This window comes from Haliotis rubra, unplaced genomic scaffold, assembly GCF_003918875.1.
Source record: "Haliotis rubra isolate DU_JTF1 unplaced genomic scaffold, ASM391887v1 Scf1004, whole genome shotgun sequence".
NCBI lineage: Eukaryota > Metazoa > Mollusca > Gastropoda > Lepetellida > Haliotidae > Haliotis > Haliotis rubra.
In genome coordinates this window covers 77,281-90,100 of record NW_025764898.1, presented here as the reverse complement: position 1 = coordinate 90,100, position 12,820 = coordinate 77,281, and positions in this window count along the sequence as shown.

Here is a 12,820-nt window from a genome sequence, read left to right as displayed (position 1 = left end):
CATTCTCTGATGCAATGTGAAGGTCACATGTTCTAATGAGGTGTGAAGGGCATATGTTCTGATGGGATGTGATGGGAAGATGTTCTGATGGGATGTGAAGGTTACAAGTTCTGATTGGATGTGAAGGTCACATCGTCTGATGGGATGTGAAGGGCACATCGTCTGATTCGATGTTAAGGTCATGTGTCCTAATAGGGTGAGAAGATCATATGGTCTGATTGGATGTGAAGAGCACATGGCCTCATGGAATGTGAAGGACACATAGTCTTCTGGGTGTGAAGGGCACATGATTTGATGAGATGTAAAGGGCCCATGATCTGAAGGAATGTGAAGATCACATGGTCTGATGCGATGTGGAGGTCATATGTTTAGATGCAATCTGACAGTCATATGTTCTGATGGGGTGTGAAGCTCATATGCTCTGATCGGGTTTGAAGGGCACATCGTCTGATGTGATGTGAAGGGCACATGGTCTGATGAAATGTGAAGTTCATATGTTCTGATGGAGTGTGAAGGGCACATAGTCTGGTGGGGTGTTGAGGGCACATTTTATGATTTGATGTGAAGGTCATTTGTTCTCCTATAATGTGAAAGCCATTTATTCTGATAGAATGTGAAGGTCATATGTTCTGATAGTGTGTGAAGATCATAGGTTCTCCTGGAGTTTGAAGATCATAGGTTCAACTGGAGTGTGAAGATCATAGGTTCTGATAGGGTGGAAAGGCCACATGCTCTGATTGGATGTGGAGGTTACATATTCCAATGGGATCTGCCACATGGTCTGCTGGGATGTGATGGGCACATGACCTGGTGGGATGTGAAGGTCACATGTTCTGATGGGGTATGAAGGTCATATATTCGGATAGGATGTGAAGGGCACATGTTCTCATGGGATCTGAACGGTACATGTTCTGATGGGGGATGAAGGTCATATATTCGGATAGGATGTGAAGGGCACATGTTCTGATGGAATGTGAAGGGCACATTTTCTGATGGGATGTAAAGGGCACATGGTCAGATGGGATGTGAAAGGCACATGGTCTGGGATGTGAAGGGCGCATGGTGTCATTGAATGTAAAGGTCATATGTTTTGATGTGTTGTGAAGGGCACAGGTTCTGAAGGGGTATGTAGGTCATATGTTCTGATAAGATATGAAGGGCACATGTTCTAATGGGATATGAAGGGGCACATGTTCTGATAGGATGTGAAGGGAACATGGTCTTATGCGGTGTGAAGGTCATATGTTTTGATGTGGTGTGAAGGGCACATGTTGTGATGGCATGTGAAGGACACATGGTCTGATACGGTGTGAAGGTCATATGTTTTGATGAGGTGTGAAGGGCATATGCTCTGATAGGATGTGAAGGGCACATGGTCTGATGGGATGTGAAGGGCACATGGTCTGGTGGCATGTGAAGGGCACATGGTCTGATGCGGTGTGAAGGTTATATGATTTGATGTGATGTGAAGGGCATATGTTCTGATAGAATATGAAGTGCACATGTTCTGATGGCATGTGAAGGGCACATGTTCTAATGGCATGTGAAGGACACATGGTTTGATGCGGTGTGAAGGTCATGTGTTTTTGATGAGGTGTGAAGGGCATTTGTTGTCATGGGATGTGCAGGGAGCATGGTGTCATGGAATGTGAAGGTCACATGTTCTAATGGGATGTGAAGGGCACATTGTCTGGTGTGAAGGTCATATGTTTTCATGTGGTGTGAAGGGCATGTTTTCTGATGTGATATGAAGGGTACAGGTTCTGATGGGGTATGCAGGTCATATATTCTAATAGAATATGAAGGGCACATGTTCTGATTGGATGTGAAGGGCACATGTTCTGATCGGATGTGATGGGCACATGGTCTGATGCGGTGTTAAGGTCATACGTTTTCATGTGGTGTGAAGGGCACATGTTCTGATAGAATATGAAGGGCACATGTTCTGATAGAATATGAAGGGCACATGTTCTGATCGGATGTGAAGTGCACATATTCTGAGAGGAAGTGAAGAGCACATCGTCTGATTAGATGTGAAGGGCACATGTTCTGATGGAATGTGAAGGGCACATGGTCTGATGCAATGTGAAGGTCAAATGATTTCATGTGATGTGAAGGGCATATGTTCAGATAGGATATGAAGTGCAGATGTTCAGATGGGATGTGTAGGGCACATGGTCTGGTGGCATGTGAAGGGCACATGGTCTGATGTGGTGTGAAGGGCATATGTTCTGATAGAATATGAAGTGCACATGTTCTGATGGGACGTGAAGGGCACATGTTCTGAGCGGATGTGATGGGCACATGCTCTGATGCGGTGTTAATGTCATATGTTTTCATGTGGTGTGAAGGGCACATGTTCTGATGGAATATCAAGGGCACATGTTCTGATGGGATGTGAAGTGCACATGTTCTGATAGGATGTGAAGGGCACATGATTTGATTAGATGTGAACGGCACATGTTCTGATGGAATGTGAAGGGCACATGGTCTGATGCAATGTGAAGGTCAAATGTTCAATGAGATGTGAAGGGCATATGTTCAGATAGGATATGAAGTGCAGATGTTCAGATGGGATGTGTAGGGCACATGTTCTGATGGCATGTGAAGGGCACATGATCTGATGTGAAGGGCACATGGTCTGATGAAGGTCATATGTTTTTTGATGTGATGTGAAGGGCATATGTTCTGATGAGAAGGGCATGAAGTGTCTGATGCGGTGAAGGTCATATGTTCTGATGGGATGTGAAGGGCATATGTTCTCATGGTGTGAAGGGCAGATGGTGTAAGGAATGTGAAGGTCACATGTTCTAATGGGATGTGAAGGGCACATTGTCTGGTGTGGATGTGAAGGGCACATGATCTGAGTGGGATGTGATGTGAAGGGCACATGTTCTGATGGAGTATGAAGGTCATATGTTCTGATGGAATGTGAAGGGCACATGTTCTGATGGGATGTGAAGGGCACATGTTCTGATGGATGTGAGTGGGCAAGGTCTGATGTGTGAAGGTCATATGATGATGGATGTGAAGGGCACATGTTGTGATTGGATGTGAAGGCCACATAGTTCTGTTGGGATGTGAAGGGCACATGTGTTGATGAGGAATGAAAGGGATGTGAAGGGGCACATGTTCTGATGGAATGTGAAAAGGCATATGGTCTGATGCAATGTGAAGGTCATATGTTTTCATGTGATGTGAAGGGCATATATTCTGATGTGATGAAGGGCACATGGTCTGATGGGGTATGTCTGTCATATGTTCTGATAGGATATGAAGGGCACATGTTCTGGTGGGATGTAAAAGGCACATGGTTCTGATGCTGATGTGAAGGGCAGGGCATATGTTTTGATGTGATGTGAAGGGCACATGGTCTGATGATGTGAATGTGAAGAATACTTGGTCTGATGCGATGCGGAAGGAAGATATGTTCTGATATGTGAAGGGCACATGGTTTCTGGTGGATGTGAAGGGCACATGTCCTCGTGGGATGTGAAGGCACATGGTCTGGTGGGTGTTAAGGGCACATCGTCTGATGGGATGGGGCACATGTTCTGATGGGATGTGAAGGGCACATGGTGTGATGGAATGTGAAGATCACATGGTCTGATGCGATGTGGAGGTCATATGTTCTCATGGGATGTGAAGGGTCACTATTCTGATGATATGTGAATGTCACATGGTCTGGTGTTCTAAAGGGGGTGTGAAGGGCACATTGTCTGGTTTGATGTGAATGGCACATGGTTTGATGGGATGTGAAGGTCATATGGTCTTATGGGATGTGAAGGGCACATAGGCTGATGGGATATGAAAGTCATATGATCTGATTGGGAAGGGTTGTTTGGTTCAGTTGGTGATTGAATAGGTTCCTGTAATACAGGAACAAGCAATGTGCACGAAACTAAATGTGTTTCAGTAATTATCTACGAACGCTCCTGTCATACTAGTATACATCATGAGCTTAAGATGATACATCTTATTACTATAGATACACATGGAAGACATCATTGTATGGTACATTGAACTTAATGTTATCCGTCATTTCTTGCAATTATCATAACGTTACATTTATGATGACCCAACAAGTATATACCCGATACATAAAGCTGGGTTGTGTCTTGGTGGTACAGTAAATGTACTTGTCAACACACGATGAAAGCTTTCCTACACAAGCATTGATTTTATAATATGCAATATAAGTTGGTCAAAACGGCATAAATCGAATTAAATTAAATTAAATACAATCCTATGCTATATGAAACTTGACAAATTATTGGTAATTTTACTACAACATGGTTTCAGATTCATCATATATCATTTGAAAGATCATATAACACCAGTTTGGTTGGTAAAGTAATGCATGATAAATCATTACAAAGGAAACAAAAGTTGGTACTTTCTATTCAGACCAACAAGAGTCTGACAGAATGATCTGCGTTCATCAGTATCTCCACTGCTTTATAAAGCATTAACAATATAAATATGTCGAAGATACTGTTGACTATCTAACATTATCCGTTTATTGACAGTCAATTTAGAAATTCGATTCAGCTGATGTCGAGGATGTTTTGATACGTGTCAAGATTATACTTGTGTCACTTCACGGTCCACCTACACGTACCGTACTGATAAAACTCCTTAAAAGCGGTGGGTAACAATATATCTGATTTAGAAGCTTTATAGCTGACATTATTTTATTATGGCGCGTCCAATTTTGTAGTAGTTACAGTGAAGATATTACGACTTTGGAACTTTCGATTTTATTAGAGTGATAAAGTCTGGCCTCCAGGAGACTAAAGAACTGTTTGTCTGTGTGATGTAAACCCAATTGTGGAGATTTTTAAAGAGTGTAGTACCTATTGTCTTTTTGAGGCAATGTCGCAACAATGGCGGAACATACCACTCGGGATAAACAAGTCCATCCGTAGAATCCCAAATTATGCGCACAGATTACACCAAATGTATCCTTGTCAAACCAGAAAGAGTGTGCTTTTGAGGCTGGGAGCGAAGTTGTGGTATATCAAAATTGCTGCAGGTAACACTGTCGCGACTCGAGGGATTATCAGCGCACGAATCGTCAAAACATTGAAAATCTAGATTCAAAGCTCAGTCCCAAATGGCATAAATCATGTTATGCAAAGTTCTCACTTGTAAACATAACGCCAGTCTGATTATTAGCGAGCTCAAGAGCCCGAAGAACATGTGGTTTCCTTATTATCTTTACGACTCGCTACCGATTTTCATCGCAAACCGCTATAGTACGTTTACATGCTCTGATCGATGGCAATCTATCACTCGTTTCTGAACGATCACTAAAGCGTAGTATCATTCTGTCGACAATGATTACCATGGCGAATTTGTTACAGCATCAAAACAAATTTTGGAGCGAGTTATTACATTTCTTTCATAAAATCTCGTCGAACATATATATGCGCAGCAGGTTATCGCTCGCTTGGTAAAGAAGACGTCGAAAGCGCCATAGCAGTTGCATTTTCCCGAAGATATTGACGACTTTCGGGACAACGAACTTTTCTCGCTCAATAAAGATTGTAGCTGATTGCCGATTTGTGGAATGTAAGTTTCAGATCTTTCCTTTCGCGATATGGAATCGCTGATTGTCATGGCTAATAATCTGGAACAAAGTTTGGTAAACAGCGTTTTGTCATTATCATCGTACAGTGGGAATAAAATATCATTTCACATACGAAAAAAGGATTCAACAAAAAGTGAACTTATCTTTGCTTTGTCAAACAGAATCGGTGCCCACTTGTAGATCATGTTTTCCTGGACAGATTCTGCAAAAAGAGGACCAAAGAATTCAAGTGGAAATTTATTCGATGACATTATCCTCACAAAAGCTGCCAGTCTCTCATATAGAAGCTGTTAAATACACAGGGAATTGTTGCATTGGCTCTCCGTTCCATAGGAGAAAACTTCTAAATACAAATGCCGATGTTTTGCCTAGCCGTTAAGGCATCTGCTCGTCACGCCGAGGACATGGCTCTATTTCCCACATAGAATGCAAATGTGTTAAGCCCATTTCTGGTGTCCCCGCCGGGATATTGCTGGAATATTGCTAAAACTAAACTCACTCACTCACTCTCTAAATATTATTCATAAGCGTCATATCGTCATACATGATCAATACCAGTGTCAATAATAACTGCATTCAAATATCACAAGACCGCTTCGGTGATCTACCCTTAGAACCTCTGTAAGAATCCTTCCTGTGACACAAACAAATACATAGAACATCGTTAGAGAAACGAACCGTTGGGCTTCGATACTTATCTGTCTTTTTTGAGTAAATGCGTTCTTCATTACTTTTCATGCAACATTTCCCTGCGTATTTAACAGCTTCTCTCTGGAGAAGACTGGCAGCTTTTGTGAATGTACAATAACAAGTGACATTCCACTGTTCCTCTGGTCCTCCTTTACAGAATCTGCTCTTTCATGTTCTGCAATTAAGCCTGGTTCTGACTCAGCCAAGACAAGTTCACTTTTTGTTGGATCCTTTCGCGTGTGAAATGATATTTTGTTCCCATAGTGATGTAGTAGGCGCTGTTTTAAACGACCAGGATTGGCAGCCTTTGACAATCAGCGTTCATGTCTTCTGAAGGAAAGATCTAACCTTGTCCTCAAATCAGTAAGTTGTAATAACTTATTGCGAAAGAAAAGTTCATTGTCCAGAAAGTCGGTCAACAGTTTGAAAGCCTGTACTATGGCACTTTCGGCAGTCTTCTTTTGTCTAAACGTAAGGATGTGCTCTGCGCATGCGTATGTTTTTCGACAGGATTTTATGAAATGTTAATGCTTTCCTGCAAAATTCTGACATTCTTGTAAAATCTCTTTAACACGTGGTAATCATTTCCTGAGGTGAGGCCACACGCTTTAGTGTTCTGTGAAGCTTGAAGCGATCTTCCAAGTTGCCATCAAGTGCAGCAGTTGTTATTATAATACATTCTCTTGGTTTTGATGAAGAAACGAATTCGTGCGTGAGTCATAGGAATGTAGGAACCACATGGACGATTCAGATGATGAACCTCGTATGTCGTTTGAGATTGTGGTTTACTAGTGAAACTTTGCATAGCATGATTTATGCCATTTGGGGATTTGTTTAACCTAAACCGCTTTCAAATGTTTTTGCTGATTCGTACGCTGATGTAATCCCTCAGGTCAAGTCGCAGTACACCAGCAATTTTGATATACCCGTTTCTGCTCCCAGTGCATAAAGGTACACTCTTCGTGGTTTGACAAAATATACATTTGGTGTAATCTGTGCATAGTTTGGGGATTTTGGGATGGACTGACATCCGAACAATTGCACTAGCCATTGTTGCGACGACAACAAAATGACAATAGGTACTACACTCTTTAAAAAATCTCCCTTAACAATTGAGCTTACATCATTACAGACAAACTGTACTCCAGTCTCCCTGAGGCTTAGACTTATGCTCTACTAAATCAAGAAAACCAAAGTCGTAATATTTCACACTGTAAACACTACGAAACTGGAGCACCATAATAAAATAATGTCAGCTATAAAGCTTCTAAATGGATATAATATTGTTACACCACCACTTTCAAGGGTTTTACAGCATGTCAGTGCAGTGCAGGTGGACTGTGAAGTGGGCACAAGTATAAACAATCTTTACGGTTATCTTACCAACACCTCTCATACCAGGGCTGAATTTACTCTTTCTATCAGACTGTCAATGTTCTGACATTCTTAGATAGTCCAACAGATTCTTCGACATATTTGATATTGTTAATGCTTTGTAAAGCATGGAACTGTTACTGTTGAACGCAGGTATTGTGTAAGACTTTGCTGGTCTGAATAGAAAGTACCAACTTTTGTTTCCTTGTAATGATTTATCATGCATACTTTGCCAACCAAACGTATATATTTTTTTTGAGAGGCATTTTAGAAGTTGTGAAGATGAAGGAAAACTGATTTAGTACCTACACCGAACCGTCGCACTCATTGCAATAAAGAAGTTGACTATCCATAGAAATCAGTTTTCCTTCAAACGTTTATATGATCTTCAAATGATATATGATGAATCTAGAAAACCATATTTGTAGTAAAATTACCAATAATTTGTCAAGTTTATCTCTCATATTATTCTCATCAAATGCATTTTCCATAAAACTGACCTTTGACCTTACCAAAACATTTTTGCAACCACGAATATATAATTATTATTGTCCACAATTATAAATCATGATCTGAGCATTCCAAAACTATTTATTTGATGGAAATCGGTTATACCCAAACCAAAGTTATTGAATTAAAGGATCCAGTTATCGGTTAAAATATTACCGCAATATGTTTAAAATACCCTGCTCCCACCAATACCAACATTACACGGCTAATGTCACCGCAGTAAGATATTGTAATTAATGGTTAACTGTTTAGTTGCAGTAGACAACCAAATGCATATGGTGAGTGAGTGAGTTTAAATGTTAAGTCACATCGGCGGTATTTCAGCCATATCGTTATTATATATAGCTAAATTATGCAAACATTTCAACGAAGGACAGTAAAACAACTAGTTTATCACAGATGCAAATTTAAAAACTAGTAATTAAATTTAAAACTTTTCAACTATGCAAGGCGATACAAAATAAACAATAGGCTCTAGATTGTCAACAACGACACTCAAATGCTTCACCACAGTTCATGTGATGATTTTGTTGAAACTGAAACCGCTGTGTATGAGGAAAGAGATTTGGCTACTGTCGGTTAGAAATAACCGTTTGAAAACGCGTTCGTGATGGATTACGTGTGCACTTGTGACGCGTTGTATCCTAAACACTGTTAACGTTTGTATATTACTTATGCAAACGTTTGCTACCTCAAAAAGGCGCTACCTACCAGTCCGATATTTAATAGTGGGTGAGTTTAGTTTTACGCCGCTTTTGGCACTATTCGAGCAATAACACGACCAGGACACCACATGTTGGTTTCACAGATTGTGACCATCGGGGATCGAACCCGTGTCTTCGGCGTGAGGAGTGAACGCTTTAACCAATGGGCTACCCCACCGTCCCCCCGATATTAAATAAGCCCAATCTCTGTTGAATGACTTACACGCGATATATATGTGTGCCATGGGTCAGTGTTAGTCCAACCCCACCATACAAATGTATAAAGAGACGTCATAACACCCAAATAGATCCCGTCCCGTGCAGGTGTTGTTCACGGCCTCTTGGTTCTAATGTGACCTCATCTTGTAGATTTTCTACAAAACGATGTCAGCAGCGAGAACCAAACACCATTCATTTCTATGGCACAACATGTTTTTGATAGCAACTAATACAACAGATCTAGACTTGCACATCTCCATTGTGTTCAAACTGAAGAGAGTGTAACCCTAGGACACCCAGGTCTTTGGGCAAAAGCAACAGTTCCAGTCGCCTGATGCCGCTGCAAGAGTCTTCCAATCACACTCTGGGTGACGATAAAATGTGCACCAATGTGCAACGTTTGCTTCCACTCGCCTGGTGCATGACAATAGCTCGACCTCGATTTTCGACCGCATTCTTTTAAGTGAATTTTTACTGTCAACGAGGCCCGAAAGCACGTTCAAAGATCGTCAGTTGTTGGAATAATTTTCACTGCCTGCTTACTTCTTTCCTTATTTTCTGAGCTTTAAATGTTGTTCCCTGTACTAATGCCATAATCGTTAATCATGATTGTAGCCTGTAACAGCTAAAGATGGTCTTAATGTCAACTCTAAATATGATTAAAGCAGCGTTAATTTCTAACAGTCATGGGTGACCCTTCAATAATTGCAGTGACTATACTTCTGTAATCTAGAGACAGGAAATTATGTAAGTAAAAATATTAAGGAAATAGAAACAAATAATGGTATTGAATGCTTGTGATGAAATCATAACTGAAGCTACTAAAGTTTATGAATACTTGTATTCATCTAGAGAGCACCTAGTGAACAATGTAAACCTCGGTACTTTACTTAGTGACAAAGACACAGGTAAGAGTGAGAATCCAAATAGCTATCGGGGATGTTATTGCAGATAGTGGAGGTTACATCAGATATTGACACTGTGCTCGGTTAAAACTTATGTGAGGGCCTGTGGACTGTATGACATAACGTCATATTCTTGTTAACGCCACACCACCATAGTTACCAGCACTAAAAATTACCAAATCTTTTCATGTCTGACTTGCTTCTTCAAGTAAACTATGGTTATCGGTTCTTTTTAAGTACAGATTTGCCATTTAATTGTTTCGTTAGGATCAGTTGATCCTGGTAGTAAGTCAAACTGAGGTTGATATGTTTATTTGCTATAGGCAATGGTAACATATTTATACTGTGAATAATATGGGATGTTGCGATACTTTGTTCCATGCGTACAGACCGACTTCTTCCCCGACAAGGCAGGGTAACACCAAGTACCATTATATACTTATTTTAGGATGACGGATAGGAATCGAACCAGCATTCCGCTCTCCGGATAAACGTCCTCTCCACGCTGGCGGCCTTAAATTGTCATTCAATACGTCACTGTAATCACACTGCCTAACATGTACAGGAACTATTTCGTTTCCGAGTAGTGCTGTAAGGAGGCGAGCGGTAGCCATTGTACACCACAGTCATATCTCTATAAGGGCCTTTGAGTTGTGGAGTGGTTCAAGTGGGTATTAATGTAATATTTTCAGTCTGGCGGTGTTGATATAACTGAGTCAGTGTTTACATGACTGTGACGTTATTGATATGACTGTGGTGGTGTTGATATGACAGTGTTGCTGTGACTGCGGCAGTGTTGATGTGACAGCGACAGTGTTGATGCGACAGTGTTGATGTGACTGTGACAGTGTTGATGTGACTGTGACAGTGTTGATGTGCCTGTGACAGTGTTGATGTGACTGTGACAGTGTTGATGTGACTGTGACAGTGTTGATGTGACTGTGACAGTGTTGATGTGACTGCGACAGTGTTGATGTGACTGTGACAGTGTTGATGTGACATCGGTGCTGGGCAGTGTGTTGATGTGACTGTGACAGTGTTGATGTGACTGTGACAGTGTTGATGTGACTGCGACAGTGTTGATGACTGTGGCAGTGCTTGATGTTTCGTGTTGATGCGTGACTGTGACAGTGTTGATGTGACTGTGACAGTGTTGATATGACTGTGTGACAGTGTTGATGTGACTGCGCCGCAGTGTTGATGTGACTGCGACAGTGTTGATGTGACTGTGACAGTGTTGATGTGACTGTGACAGTGTTGATGTGACTGTGACAGTGTTGATGTGACTGCGGCAGTGTTGATGTGACTGTGGCAGTGTTGATGTGACTGTGACAGTGTTGATGCGCAGTGTTGACTGACTGTGACTGCGTGTGATGATGACTGTGACAGTGTTGATGTGACTGTGACAGTGTTGATGTTACTGGACAGTGTTGGACAGTGTTGATGTGACTGTGACAGTGTTGATGTGACTGTGACAGTGTTGATGATGACTGCGGCAGTGTTGATGTGACTGTGGCAGTGTTGATGTGACTGTGACAGTGTTGATGCGGACTGTGAGCAGTGTTGATGCGACTGCGACAGTGTTGATGCGACTGTGGCAGTGTTGATGCTTGGAACTGAGTGTGATGTGCAATGTGACAGCGTGTGACTGTGACAGTGTTGATGTGACTGCGGCAGTGTTGATGTGACTGTGACAGTGTTGATGTGACTGTGGCAGTGTTGATGTGACTGTGGCAGTGTTGATGTGACTGTGACAGTGTTGATGTGCCTGTGACAGTGTTGATGTGACTGTGACAGTGTTGATGTGACTGCGACAGTGTTGATGTGACTGTGACAGTGTTGATGTGACTGTGACGGTGTTGATGTGACTGCGGCAGTGTTGATGTGACTGTGGCAGTGTTGATGTGACTGCGGCAGTGTTCATGTGACATCGACAGTGTTGATTTGACTGCGACAGTGTTGATGTGACTGTGGCAGTGTTGATGTGACAATGTAGTGGCAATGTAATGGTGTCAGTGCGCTACTCGTTACTGTTGGTTTGTTTGAAAATGTGTCAATTCACTCATCAAACGGAAAACAGTGGTATAAAACTACTTGTATCGACTATCTTCAACCGACATGCCATATATATTATGGTAGTGGTGATATAGTTTTAGGGTGAGATGTAGTGTGCCTACAAAGGAGTAGTTTCCCTTGCACCACGCAAAGCACTGAGCACTATCACAGCTTCCACGTTATAACAGTGTTGGCATGGCGGATCTCATGCTACAGGTACACCCGCACCCAGGCTGTGTGTTGTCTATATGCTGTGAATAGTACTACGGTTTACCCGAACGGAGCGGCCTCCCTTACAATGTTGTGGCCAGACACCAGACACGGTGTTACAGTGGTTATTCGCACAACTCACGGTGATTGGCGGATCCGAAACCTCACACTTCCTGGCAAACTTCCTGGCAATGTTAATATAACGTTTTGTGCCTGAAAGTGACGGAGTAGTTTCCCTTGTACCATGCCGCGCCATCAGCAGTTTATGCACCGTCAGTGTTAATGTGTGTGTGTGTGTGTGTGTGTGTGTTTAATAATGGGAAGATACATGTGTGTGCGTGCGTGTGCGTCTATCTGTTTGTATATGTTTGTCTGTCTGTATAATTGAATGATACATGTGTCTAATGAGAAGATAAATGTGTTCTTGTGTAGGATAAGAAGCCCATTTCTGGGGTCCCCCGCCGTGATATTGCTGGAATATTGCTAAAAGCGGCGTAAAACAATACTCTCTCTCTCTCTCTCTCTCTCTCTCTCTCTCTCTCTCTCTCTCTCTCTCTCTC